At 45.3% G+C, this 14,887-nt stretch overlaps 1 protein-coding gene across 3 annotated transcripts in view; it reads right to left on the bottom strand.

Annotated features, from left to right (window-relative positions):
* Nucleotides 1–14,887, bottom strand: part of NTRK3 (neurotrophic receptor tyrosine kinase 3) — a 409,192-nt gene that overhangs the window by 153,369 nt on the left and 240,936 nt on the right. The window lies entirely within an intron of this gene.

Genomic DNA, 14,887 nt, shown 5'->3' with positions numbered 1-14,887 from the left:
TTTAAAAATAATTACTGAGAGCTTTTGTGGATGCAGGAAGGAACACTGCCACATGCGGGTGCCACACTGGCAACCAATGGTGTAAGGAGAAAACACAGAAATCTATCACTGAGCTCAGAAGTAGTAGAAGAAAAATCGACACACTCCTCAGCGTCCTAATCAAAGAGCAGCAAATTTATTCATACAACAGAGGGAAGAAAAATCTGTGCCTGGAGAAGTTTCTCTTCTGTTTTGTCGAAGCTGCCAGGGGCTAACAGAAGGTCAATGCAAGATGAGGAAAAGCTGCTGCAAGCACACTTCAAATGCATTCAAAAGGCCTGTCTTTTACCTGAGCCAGCGAAGGCGGGGGGAGATCTCTCTCCTGTCGCTAATCTATTTCTAATTGCACAATTACTTTATTATGGAACACGAGTAACAAAGAGGAGATTCTTCAAGTCATTCGAGTCTCTTGGTGCTTCAGAGAGCATCCAGAGAATGCGCGCTCTGAATGCATTAATCTGTTTTTTTATTATTAAAAAAAAAGGAGGGGGGAAGCCTGTTCATTTTTCAAGACTTCAAGTATTGTTTGTTCTTCCAAGTGGGACATAATAAAGTTGCTGTGTAATTAGCAGGACTCCTGGCAGCCCTGACAGGTGTTTTACTTGCTAGGAAGAAGTCTTTACTCCACACACACACACACACACACACACACACATTGTAAACTCAGTTTGACAGGTTTGTGTTGTTTTGTTCTGTCACTGCTTCTTGGCCTAAGTTGCAGTCAGCACCAAAGACGCTAATGGCAGACAGCATGCCGAGGAAACTGATCCCTGCCGCAAGATTGCACTGATAATCCTTATGATGCTCCTGTTTTCTCCGCAAGTAAGGAGGAAACAAGCTGTTTCCAAACTAATCAAGCTTTCATTATAGACTTGCAAAACGCCGATCATTCCAGCAGGCAACGAGTTGTGATGAAGGGGGAGTCTGTATTGAAATTTTCATGGGACTCTTAAAGGCGGCCTCCAAGACAAGGAGTACATTATGTTCTCCTTGAGTTCTTCTATGCCCCAAATTTCAATCTGAGCCAGAGAAGAACTAAATTCTTCCTTTACACCGACATGACTGACATGTTCGCCTCCAATCTCCTGACCTGCAAATCTCCAACCCACTCCTCCCAATGTACCTTGTTTGCTCCTGCTGATACAAAAGTCAAGGCTGGTGACCTGTCACACAGACCCCATTCCACTATCAGTAGTGCTTGCCTTAGTGGTGCCAGGAATTAGAGGACTTAGAGAGACTTCTGCCACTGTAGTTGCAAGGTAATCAGGCGGGTGGGTAAAGGTTCATAGATGGATAAACGTGAAGCAAGACTCATGGATGGATGGGTGGGAGGTTTTGTTTTATAGATAGATAGATGATAGATAGATAGATGATAGATAGTTGAGTACTGGATGTTAGGACTTCTGCCCAGAGCAACACCCTGGGCTCTGATTTGGACATGGAGGTGATGACCAGATGTATTAGTTTAGCGGTGCTGGAGGCACTTGTCAGGGTCCACACCACGAGTAGCAGTCTGAACCCCAATTCCAACTCAGAGAGGCCACCCTTATCTATGAGTCCTGTGGCACCAGAGGATAACCCATACCAGGCCTGATCACAGTCCAGCAGATAAGGACACTCAAAAGCTGGGACATATGGAGTCTGTATGCTCCAAACCGACATTCCCAATGGAATAACCCAGTCCATGGGAGGGATCCACAACAACAGATGTTGCTGGACTGCCACTTCAATCATCCCTAACCAATGACTGACTGACTGTGGGTGAAGGGAGTTGCAACAAAGGGGTAATAGAAGTTGTAATTCAGCAACATCTGGAGAGCCAAAGGTCCCCCACAACTGAACTAGATAAATCTAGGGTAGACAACCTTTAGTATTCCAAGGCCCACATTCTTTTATAGGCAGTGTCCGAGGATGGGAGGGAGAAACATCTAGTGGTCAATGGGACTGGGTCAAAAGTGGGTAGCCTTGTCTCTTATATTCGCCCATGGAGTATGGAATTGTAGTGTTGGAAGGGGAAACAAGGGTCATCTAGTCCAACTCCTTGAAATGCAGGAATCTTTTGCCCAATGTGGGACTCGAACTCATGAGCCCGAGATTAAGAGTCCCATTCTCTGCTGACTGATGCCACCTTGTGCACAATAGGCTAAATTCCAGTAACACAAAAGCCAGAGGTTTCATCTACACAGAGAGAGAGACATACACACACCTCTGCAGCCCAAACCCAGACAAACAAAAGACATTGTCACAGTTCGGAGACACATTCTAGCTGTGGGCAAAGAAAACACCCAATGAAGGTAAAGAGCAGAACCAGAGTCCTGGAAGCCATTTAAAGTGGGCTGGAAGACCACATTAGGATCACATGCACACACACACACACCTGACAAAGAAGCACAAAGAAAGACTATCAGAAACAGCTTAAGCTGGACTACTTCTCATTGCCAGAGAGTTTGCACTCAGCTGAGCTGACAAGCGCCCTGACAGGAAGTGTCAATCTCTGTCTCAGTTTTTGACACCTATCTCCTGCAAATCCAGGTGATCCACACGGTTGGAATCCTCTTGGGAGCAGATGTTTCTGAAAGCCTCTCTCCAGTAGCCCCCTCCGCCACCGCACTCCTCAAGTGCTCTGACAACCTTCCCGACTCTCTCCTTTAGCATCAGCTGCCCTCACGCAATCCTACAACTCGCTTCCCTCTCCCCTAGCTAACCCATCTCTAAGGAGCTCCTACTGGTGCTCTGTAACCCTGTTTACCATTCCATCACACTGGCTGATTTTTAGCATCATTCATCCAGCCAGGGGCAGATCTGGGTGTCTGCATCAATGCCATGGATCAATGAAAGCCAAGCAGAGATTCTAATTCACTGGCTGAATTTGTATGCCTTTCTCTCTCTCTCCCGCTCCATCCCACAGGGTAGAACTATAGGTTATTTATGTATTTATTTAAGCTATGGCTCCCCCCCCCACCCTTCTCCTGTCTAACTTGCATTTCAAAACAGCAAGATTAAGTCAATAAAAACATATAGATCCAACACACACCAAAAACCTAGCAGCAGAAAGAACAGCCTTCCAGAGGAACAGCTGTGTTAGCCTCTTGGAGGGATGGGGGAATAGGTCAGTTTTGATTTCTCTCATCCCCCCCCCCCATCATAAGTTCAGTTCTCCATATTTCCACATCAGTTTGTTATTTAAAAAAATCTCATGAAAATTCATCAGCATTTCTCCTGCTATGCACATTTGTCTAAGCAGTTTTGCCTAATATACACATTTTTGTTGCACAATTTCCCCTGCTACAATGCATTTTGTTTAGCTCCCCCCACCACAAATATATACATTTATATGCACATTTTACTGTAGCATATGGATTTTTTTTCTAAATAATCACCTGGCAGGAGACCTCCTTTGCAAAGTTTGGCAAAGTGTGAATTTCAAAGGGTGGTTGAGTTTTGGTTTGCAGATTGTTTTGGAAATTCGGTGGATTCACCTTTAAATGCAAACTGAATCAATTGTTCCCCTATCCCTAGCCTCTTGTGGCAAAAACAAATGAGAGTGTTGTGCCACCTATGTGCCAACCTAACACTCCAACCTGTGCTCTTCCTAAAGCACCCCTACTTACAGTATAGTGCAATAGTAAGCATTTGGGGGTGGGGGAGAGCCAATGCTTAGTGGCAGGACAACTGCATTGCAAGCAGAAGATCCCACGTTCAATCCCTGGCACCTCCATAGAAATTTAGTTTTAACTCTTTTAAGCTCTATTAAGAGCCAGTGTGGTGTAGTGGTTAAGAGTGGTAGTCTCGTAATCTGGGGAACCGGGTTCGCGTCTCCGCTCCTCCACATGCAGCTGCTGGGTGACCTTGGGCTCGTCACACTTCTCTGAAGTCTCTCAGCCCCACTCACCTCACAGAGTGTTTGTTGTGGGGGAGGAAGGGAAAGGAGAATGTTAGCCGCTTTGAGACTCCCGAAGGGGAGTGAAAGGCGGGATATCAAATCCAAACTCTTCTTCTTCTTCTCTATTGTCTTGAGATTTCTGCACACCTGTATAGATGACTATTAATCCAGTGGTATATAAATTGCCAAAATAAATATCTGTCAGGGACTGGACCAAAGAGGAATGTTGGGGGCTGCCCTCCCCTTCCTAAGAACAGGAGGACTGTATAGATTTAGAATAGTGGTTTGCAGAAGGGCATAGTTCAGAGGCTGCAGAGGGGAGAAACTGGGAGGGGAACAGCAGGAAGGAGGAGAAGCACCAGGGAAGAGACAGCTGACAGACTCAGTGTCCCTTGGAAAGCATATTCCTGACCCTACCCCCCCCCCCCCCCAGGACCAGGCAGGCATTGAGGGTATTAGAATGGAGAACTCAGAGACAGAAAGCTCAGATTAACCAATGCAGGAGTGATGTCGAATAGGGTAGATGTAAGTGGATGGGACTTCACTTGGAAGGCTGTATTCCTTCATTGTTCTCTGTGAATTATTGAATAAATTGCTTGGTAAGAACTTTTATCATTTCTCTGATACTGGGCTGCCACTGTGGGAGGGGTCCGATTCCCTGAGCCTGACAATATCTGGGGAGAGACCTCTGTTTGAAACCTGGAGAGCTTCTGCCAGTCATTGTAGGCAATGCTGCGGTGATCAGCCAATGATCTGACTCATTATAAGGCAGCTTCCCTTGTTTCTATGAATGTGTGTGCATATCTGTATCTCTGCACCTAATTGTATGTGCTGCTTTTCTTCAAAATGGGAGCAAATCCATATATTTCCAGCAAATCAGTATACATTTCTACCATTTCTCCTAGCACTTCATAATTTGCCCCAAGCCTGTTTCCTAACCACCAGCCTTCCCTGGCTCTTATATGTCTCTTTGCTCCAGAAGGTCAAATTTTAACAGGGAGTTTTCTGAGTTAAGGGCACATTTCTCCATGTTTTGGAGGCTTCTTTAGTTCCAGAGTGTTTGTCTAATAGAGACTGGGAAATTAAATGATACAGAAGGCTTTCCCTGCAGAGAATGAGTGGTAAATTCCATTCATCAAATGGCAATGCTTAGCTCATCATCTACAAATAATACATATGGCATTTCCACAAATGTCCAAAATTATTTCCATGCTGTCAAGTAAGTAATCTATCCATTGGTTAAAAGGCAAATAGTTCATTGACAAAAATAAAAAGCCTTTGACTCAGCCATCGGCTCTTGTTAAATCCCAACCTTTTGCTGTTTTGAAATCAAGCCCTCTCTCATTCCTCAAGGGTGAGCTTTCTAAGGCAGCAAGGATAGAAACTGCAACTCATAAAACAGAGTAAGTGAAAGCACAACAAATACAATTAAAAATCTGGCTGTGCTCAGAGATGGATTGCATTTACTATCTCATAAAAAGAGCCTTCATCCTGTCAGGCAAACAAAGGGAAATCAATTTCTTAATTTTTATTGGCAGACTTGGGCCAGAAGCCAAGCTTCCACTTGCTTATCTGAAAGCCAGAGACCCGACTGGAGACACCAATGGCTTTCTTGGAAGGACTCAACTGGAGGAGGATGGCCAACAACTCTTTTTTACTCCTTCCTTCCAAGTACAAAAGGACACTTCTCCAATAACATGGTCGCTTCTGCTCCCTCTTTTCTGCTGTGAGAAGCGGCTGGTTCACAAGGGCAAACAGGGTATCACCTCACCATTTCTCAGTATTTCCTCCACCAGCCTCAAACCTGTCTGTCTTCCTTCTTATAACCTATCCAGAGGTTGACCCTGCCTGTCAGCTTCCTCCTTCTTAGTCTCAGTGTTCCACTTGTAGTGTTTTGCTTTTGGAGACAAAATGAGAATTAGTTGGCTTCAATTGTCATTGACTCTGGCTCCATCTAATGTTGGCCTCCTGCCTTACACGCCTCCAGTCCAAATGGAGACTAACTACCACGTTTGGAGACGCAGGTTGAAATTAGCATTGTCTCTTGTGCCTTTAATCTTTGTCCCCCCCCCCCCATTTTCTTACCACCCTTTGGTATCTTTGTTGTAGACGACATAAGAAGATTGACAGACAGTGAGCTAAAGATGGAGGTAACCACTCTCTGTCCACCCTGGAAAATATCCTAGTGGGATTTCCCTGGAGGAGTGCTGGTGTCAGTATGGACAACCAGTAGTACAAACTCGCTAAAGTGAGAAGGGCTCTTCATCACAGCCAAGTACAGAATGCCACCTATTTGTTGGCTACAATATAATGCTTATTTCCAGCCTAGTTTCAGAAGAAAAAGGAACTGGGACTTTGCAGGCACCATCAGGCAGCTGTGTACCCATCAAATGCCATATTGGCAAATCAATAATGAAGATTGGGGGTGAATGCCAGCAAGTAGGAGACTGTCAAACTCTGTTGCTGAATTAAGGTGTAAATGAAAAGATCCTATTTTCTCCTTTCTAGTAAGCATTATACAGTAGTTTATTATGACCATTGTAAAAGATATTGGACATTGCAATGGATTAAGTTATTTGTTTGTTTTAATCAATTTTCGAGTGATGAACGATTTTTAAAAGTGTATTGTTGTGTGACTTGGTGATGGCCTTTGGCTAAATAATAAAGATCTCTATTTGTTCAACTGAAAATATCCAGATTAACCAGATTTATTCCCTACGCATCCTTTAGCTGCTTAGACAGCCAATTCAGACCCTGGTTTGACATATGACAATTGCATCATTGCTGAATGCAAGAGTCTGGGAACCTCATTGCTACACAAAGATACCCAGGGTGCATAAGTTTCTCTGCTCTTCATTTTGGCATGCAATCTTAGAAACAGTTTCAGCCAATATCAAAATGTCAGAATCTCTATGAACAAAGCACAAGATAGCTTGCTATAGGTCAGGAGTGGGGAATCTTTGGCCCTTCAGATGTTGCTGAAATACAACTCCCAGCAGCCCCAGCAGCCTGGCCAATGGGGAACCACCAGAAGTGCCCTTGGCAATCAAGACAGAGTATAAGGGCCTTTGATGGTTGGTAAGGGTTATGGAAACAGTGACAAGCAAGGCAAGGCACATTCAGGACCTTGGATAGGGCCCAAGGCACTTGCTCAGGACCACAGCTGGTGGCCCTGTAGCTGAGGCAGAAAACACACAGCAGATTTGTGGAGCGACTGATAGAGCCAACTGTGAGTGCTACAACTGTCCAGTTAAAGAGCCAGTGTTGTGGTTGTTTTCATTTGCAGACATTGGCAGAGGCATTTTAAGCTGTGGGGACAGCTTGTGGAAAGCTCATTGGGGCTTTCTTGAGCCATAGTGAAACTGTGGTCCATTCAACAGAAATCAGTGGCAGAGTGATGTAAAAAGATTTGATGCAGCAGATTCACATGGGAGGATCCAGAAATTTATCAATCTCCTCCTTGGGGTCATTGTCACAGGAGGACTTTGCAGCTGAAGACACCTGGTATGGAGCCATGGCAGCTGGCAGGTATCATTTTCACTGGATACCAAGGATTATATCATAGGTCAATAGGTCTATGACAGATCAGCAGCTCTACAGTAGCAAACACGGGGTTCCAGCTTTAATCAGTGGCATCTCAAGTTTCAAAAGATCAGATAGCAAGTGGTGTGAAAGATACCTGCTTGAGACTCTGGTGTTGCTGCCTGCAGGTCTCTCCCTATCTAGCTCATCAGTCTCTTCCCAAGCCTCACTGCTCTCACCTTGGCCTTCTTTTCCTTGCTGCTGAGCTGTGATATCCAATCAGCTGAAAAGCATGTGAGGTAGGGAGTCTGTGGGAAGGAGGCATAAGCTTCCCTTGGCTGTGATACATCCCTTGCCCTTGCACACTGCTCGGCTGATTAGCAATTACAGTTCAGCAGTGGGTGAGAGGGAGTGTGACTGAGTTTCCATGCTGTGCAGAAACAAAGGGAGCTCCTTTCTCACCATGCAGCAGGGAAGTAAAGTAAGATGCTGATTGGGGGGAAAAAGAAATCTCCCTCCGCGGGGCAGTTTGTTGTGTTTTCACGCGGCGAGAGGACAGGGAGTTGCCTTATCCTAAGTTACAGTCCGTGGTGATCAGTACTGACTGCATAGACTCACAACAGCTGTCCAGAGTTTCAGGCAGCAGGAGCATAGCTGGGGGGCAGGGGGGACACACTGGGCACCACTTACCCAGGGGGCAGCACCTACCGGGGGGGGCTGCAGCACACCTGAGCCATGCATCTCTCCTGGGTGTGACATGGTGGCTCAGGCACCTGCAGGCACTGCGCCACCCGAAAGGGCAGCATGGGGCTCACATCCACCCACCACATTCCCCCCAACCACCTTGCGGCTGAGGGGGAGGCGGCAGGCAGACTCCTGCAGCCACTGCCTCCCCTGAGCAGCTAGCTACATCGCTGTCAGGCAGAGATCCTTTCCCAGCCCTGTTTGGAGATGGTGGGGAACATTTGCATGCAAAGTATGTGCTCCACCACTTAGTCTCTTCCGTCAAAGGGACCCCTTTTCTCATTGCACAGCATGGAAGCCAAGCAAGTTGCATGGTTGCAAGTGGTGTGTAGGAGCAGGGCGTGAATGTGGGGTTATGGATGAATAGGAGAGCTAGGCCATGAGGAGGGCTTGCTGGATCCCACCAATGGTCCGTCTAGCCTTTCATCCTATTCTCGCAATGGTCAAACAGATGCCTGTGGGATACCCACTGGCAGCACGCTCCCTTCCCGAGGTTTCCAGCAACTGGTATTCAGAAGAATTACCGCCTCCCAAGTGTATGCACACATGGTTCTGTAGCACATAGGAAAGCATGTGTAAGTGATGGCTGTGTCCCTGCCAACCACTGGTCCATGGGCCCCTTTCTCTCAAGGGAATGCTTCCCACCTAGATAGAAGAACAATCTGACCTAGTTTAAGGCAGCTAACCTTAAACTAATTCCTAATGTCTCACCTTGCACCTTTCTGCAGTCAAAGCCCATCCTCATAACAAAGCCAGCCCTTCCTTTGCAGCATCACAAGGTCACCCTAGTGAATTCATCAGCTCAATCTGTAGTGGAATCATCTATCTGTAGTGGAATCATCTACCAATTATTATACTCGTTCCATTCCAGGGTAATTACTACGAATATCTCTTGTTGGATTTCCAAGTTTTATTGCAGTCAAAGTTGCATCACTGTCATGCACTGAACAGCATCATCTGTAGGACTCTGTCCTATTATCCCTCAGGTATTCTGCACTGCCTAGAGCCCAACACGTCAGGTTTCTGCTTCCTCCCTTCCTTCTGCCCTGAATTCACCTCCTGCTTTTCCAGCCAAGTCCCCAAACCGCCGCCTCGAGGGCACCTTGAACTCTAGAACCATGTGCTTTATGGTGCCAGAGATGAGCAGTTGCTGGGCAAATACCTCAGTGGTGCCTATTAATCTCTTGACTCACTCATCTCTATCAGAGACACACCATAAAAATGATATAAGCATTTCATTCAAACGGTGCCGCAGAGGGAGTGGGGACAGAGGACGGGGCCAATTGATTTCCAGTGTGTCTGCTCTTTACCTTCAGGTATAAATACAACAGCAAAATCAATCGGAATAACACCATATCAGCTTTCTAATCTCTTGTGGTCATAAGGTGTATTTTATATACTGCAGCTTTCTCTGTCTCTTCCATTTGCACATGCGCATACCAGAGGGAGCATTTGTCTGATCATGAACATGTGAAGATATGTTGACCTCTTTCTCCCATATAGCTATATACATATATACAGTGTACTACTGATCATGCTTTCGATTGTTCAAATGAGATGATTATGACACCCCCCCTTTTTTGAAAGAATCTCCCAGAACAATAGAACAATGAGTTGCTAAAGGCCATTGAGCAAAGCCAGAAATGAAAATCCTTTGGCTATGCTAATCCAGCTAAACTAATCCAGACCTTCTTGCCCCTTGGCACACAGACACTCTTTGCTAATTCCAATGTCTATGTTCGTTTGCATGCATATTCATAATGATTCACTTTAAAAGGCAGTGGAGGAAACACTGAACACTTTCACCCTTGGTCTCACTTAGGAGCCTTAAGAAAGCCACTGCTTCCCACCTAAGGCTCCTTTCTATATGCAGTTCTAGTGATGGCACACCTCGTGACATAGTTGCAAGGCTATGCAAAGTGTTTGGTTCCTTGTGATCAGCTGTTGTCTGGGCTTAGAAGGTGCAGCTGAGAGGTTTCAGCCTATTGGTACTGAGATGTCAGGAATCCCCTTCCTGTGACCAGCTATGGGTTACCACAGTAAGGAGGAAGTGCCCAATAATAATAATATTATAATGTATTATTTATACCACACCTATCTGGCTGAGTTACCCCAGCCACTCTGGGCAGCTCCCAATCAAGTATTAAAAACAATACAGCGTTAAATATTAAAAACTTCCCTGAACAGGGCTGCCTTCAGATGTCTTTTAAAAATAGGATAGCTACTTATTTCCTTCACATCTGAAGGGAGGGTGTTCCACAGGGTGGGCACCACTACCAAGAAGGCCCTCTGTCTGGTTCCCTGTAACCTTACTTCTCGCAATGAGGGAACCGCCAGAAGGCCCTCGGTGCTGGATCTCAATGTCCGGGCTGAACGATGGGGGTGGAGAGGCTCCTTCAGGTATATAGGACCGAAGCCGTTTAGGGCTTTAAAGGTCAGCACCAAGACTTTGAATTGTGCTCAGAAACATACTGGGAGCCAATGCAGATCTCTCAGAACCGGTGTTATGTGGTCCCGGCAGCCACTCCCAGTCACCAGTCTAGCTGCCGCATTCTGGATTAATTGCAGTTTCCGGGTCACCTTCAAAGGTAGCCCCACGTAGAGTGCGTTGCAGTAGTCCAAGCAGGAGATAACTAGAGCATGCACCACTCTGGTGACCCAACTCCCAGAGCTTCCAATTTCAGCCCCCAAGGCACCCAAGTCATGCCTATTATTTTTGAGCTTCTTTTGGCTCCAAAACCCAGTAGCTCATTGCAGCATATGGACCTAGCTAATCAGTTGACATTGTTGGATTGGGGGAGGGGAGGCAGCAGAAGCTGGAGGGGCAACCTTTGACTTTCCCCATCAGACCGTCAAAACAAGAGGCTCCTCTGAATATGAGGTGGGTGCTCAGAACTGAAAACACGAACCCACACACAGCCTCTCTTCAGTCTTGCATGATTTCTAGCTTCTTCTTTTGGCCCCAAGCCATGACTGAGCAAGACTGTGACAAACTGATAAACGTTTCAACCAAACCCCATTGCTTCTGATCACATACCAAGCTGCCCTGGAGCAGAGGTTGTTCGGCACACACATTTCAACTCCAGCAATGCTGTGTCAGGAACTCTGCCTAATTCTGGGTGCCAAGGTGTACTTGCCCCTGAGCTGGGGAATATAGTATAGATTAGATATTGTATTGCATATGCAAGTTAAATCAAAGCTCCGGAATTAAATATTATGCAAAGCATGCTACAGAGCAGGGCATCGAGCCAAACTCTTAAGGTTGTGTCACGGTGCAATGCATCCAAGTGCACCTCTATTGGAACAGGGATCTCCTAACAACTCTCAGCCCCCTTAACAAACTACAGTTCCCTGAATGCTTTGGGAGAAGCCATGACTGTTTACATTATGATAAAGGTAAAGGTAAAGGGACCCCTGACCATTAGGTCCAGTCGTGGCGGACTCTAGGGTTGCGGCGCTCGCTTTATTGGCCGAGAGAGGCAGCGTACAGCTTCCAGGTCATGTGGCCAGCATGACTAAGCCGCTTCTGGCAAACCAGAGCAGCGCACGGAAACGCCGTTTACCTTCCCGCTGGAGTGGTACCTATTTATCTACTTGCACTTTGACGTGCTTTTGAACTGCTAGGCTGGCAGGAGCAGGGACTGAGCAATGGGAGCTCAACCCGTCGTGGGGATTCGAACCGCCGACCTTCTGATCAGCAAGCCCAAGATGCTCAGTGGTTTAACCCACAGCGCCACCCACGTCCCTTACATTATGATACTGTATAGTATAGATGGAACCTCCCTCCCTCTCCCTCTCACACAATGGATGTGGGGAGAATGCTCCCTTTAACATTCCATCAAACAACTTTTCCTCTTGAAAAGGCCTCACGTTATGGAAAATAGTCCCTTACCCTCCTTTTTATGGCTCTTCGCCTTCTGCTTAGCCCCACAACAGTTGATCTCCAGCCATCTCGACCTACATGGAAGTCATAACTGCCGTGGAAGTAAATCACTCGTCCTTTGGCTCCAATATCTTACAGAAATTAGTGCCAATGGAAGTGTCGGTATCAATTTCATAATGTTATTGGATGAAGGCAAAACTGGGCCAAGTCCCATACTCCTGACAGGTTGTCAAAGTGATGGGGATTGTGGGTAAGGAGACAGACGGCCCTGACAGGAAAGGCAATGACTCAAGATCAATTACCCTGACAAGGCTATCTTAAAGCCTCATCGCTTAATGCTGACATCAGGACAGTCTCCTTGCGAGGAGAGACACCCTTAAGCCCGACAGACTTGCCCCTTCCACCCGTAACTGGAAACTCTTTGATTCCTGTGGGGCATACTTCTCCCCCCAACCACAGAAAGTTTTCTGATTTATGAGACTCTGAAGACAGCTCGGTATTCAGCTGTCACTATAAGGCATTCATTTCCCTGCCCCCACTCTGGTTTATAATTTTCCATCAAAATTACAAATGAAAAGGCATGCATGGAAAAGGGGTGGGGGAAATCCAACAGGCAGAATCCATAGGAGGATTTAAAAGAAAGAATTTTTAAAAATCTAGCTCATGCCCTTGAAAACTGTAACATAAGGGCAATTTACTCTTTCGCTTCTTCTATGTTAAAAAAACCCTCAGTTTTCCACCCCATTACTAGTTAAAAGCTATATTTTACATAGAATTATGAGAGAGAACTATCTTGTTATGCTCCCCATTTGCTTCTGGAGAGGAACCTATGTGTGTTTGCAGGCTGATCGTAATTTAAGCAAATGCAGTTAAAATTATTGTTTATGTATCTAAACTTGCTGTTCCACATACACTGTTATAAGGCTTTTGTATGCAAACACAATGCCCCCATCTGTCAATCTCACGTACTTCTGTAAATCTGCACAACAGCCACACTACAATTACTGAAAGTGCACGCATAAAGGGTTGGGTGATTTCTGCCCAGACCATTGCAAGTGATATGTCTCCAAATAGCTTCAAAATGGAAACATTGCAGAGAACTGGACAAGATGGATGTAGGTATGCTTGAGGAACCCAGACTCTGTGAATCCCCATATGAATTGATCTGATCCCTGCCTCCATACTTCCCAGGTTAATATAAGTGGTTTTACCCCCACCCTTCAAACATGTATGCAACACTCAGGGCAGCACACAATAATTGGAATCACAGCGTCAGAATAAAACAATGTTAAACAGAGGAACAGAGGAGAGGCACGGCTAGTAGATAATGCAAAAGGGTCAGATAAAACCTTACCTACAAGGCAATCTAAAAGTCTACAATAATAACAATAACAATAATACAGTATTCACAAACTAGTGGTAGACAGGTAGAGAGAGGTCTTCATGGGACAAGGCATTTCATAATATGTGAAAACTGAAACTTAGTTATGACTCGGGTTTTGCACATTCCCCAATGTTTCAATGTATGTTCCAACATATGTGTGTGACACACACTTAGAACGCAGTGTGTGTGTGTGTGTGTGAAATTTTGTCCATGTGGATTTTTTATTTTTTTAAAAAAATGAAATGCTATAGAATGGACTTTTGTTTGAGGATGTGGAAAAGGGACACAGACGTGAAGCAGTTCCCTAACATAATGCACTTTTACGTTATTTTCGCTAAAGGGATGCAGTTCTATGCATACTTTAACCCAGTTATAATTTATGTTTTTAATGTATCATACTTTGATGTTAGCCACCCTGAGCCTGATCCTGGCCGTGAAGGGCTGGGTATAAATTATTATTATTATTATTATTATTATTATTATTATTATTTGCACATGGCTTGGGTGGAGAACTGCATTGCAAAATTTAAGAAAGTGCAAAGGCCAAAGGATGGTTGTATGCATATTCAGAATGCATGAACTAGGTATGTTCACCTTAAATGCAAACTGAATCCAATCTCTCCCTCATCCCAATCTGTGGCTGAAGAGGCTCCTTGCTTTCTAATATGCATTGGTCCAAAGAACAGAAATAACTTGCTCTTGCCTATTCTTTTCCTTCCCCCGGCTAACTGGCAAAGAAGAGAGATTTCACAGGTGGACCTTAAAGCAAAATACTACTATGGAGCTAATTTGAGGAACAAGTGTGGACTCACAAAGTATCCAGCACCTGCACATGTTTCCAAGAGAGCTACCTTCTCATCCCTTCTGCCTCCCCAAATACATTTTGCAGGAGAGGAAATAAAAAATGCAAAGGAGCAAAGGGGAAGGTGCTTGAAGGGGCAGAGAGGAAATCAGCTGCTTCTCCAAGAATTTGATACAGTGCCAGTACTGCCAGCCTATATAACCCATTTAATAAATTAGAGAGCTATTCATTTAAATGGATTCCACCATGCCACCGCTGCCAGCCAATCTGTAATTCAGAGACATCAGTCAGGAGGCATGGATCCAGAATATAAAATGATTGATTCCTTCCGGGGTTTGGGATTTCACGTTCTAAAACAATTTGGTTTGCACTTATTCCTGCAGGTGTTTGGCTCCCTGGCGAGGTCAGTAGGGAACACAGACACCAATTTTGTAGAATCACAGAATTGTAGAGATGGAAGCAACCCCTGAGTAATCTAGTTCAACCGCTGTGAAGCAGGAATCTCAACTAAAGCACCCATGACAAATGGCCATCCAACCTTTGCTTAAAAGTCCCCAAGGAAGGAGAGTCCATCACCTCCCAAGGGAGTCCTTTCCATTGTCTTACCATCAGAAAGTTCTTCTTGACATT

The sequence above is a fragment of the Podarcis tiliguerta genome (assembly GCF_965153285.1).
Source record: "Podarcis tiliguerta genome assembly, chromosome: 14".
In the NCBI taxonomy this organism is placed as follows: domain Eukaryota; kingdom Metazoa; phylum Chordata; class Lepidosauria; order Squamata; family Lacertidae; genus Podarcis; species Podarcis tiliguerta.
The sequence above is the reverse complement of the archived record's forward strand: the minus strand, read 5'-3'. Positions and strand labels throughout refer to the sequence as shown.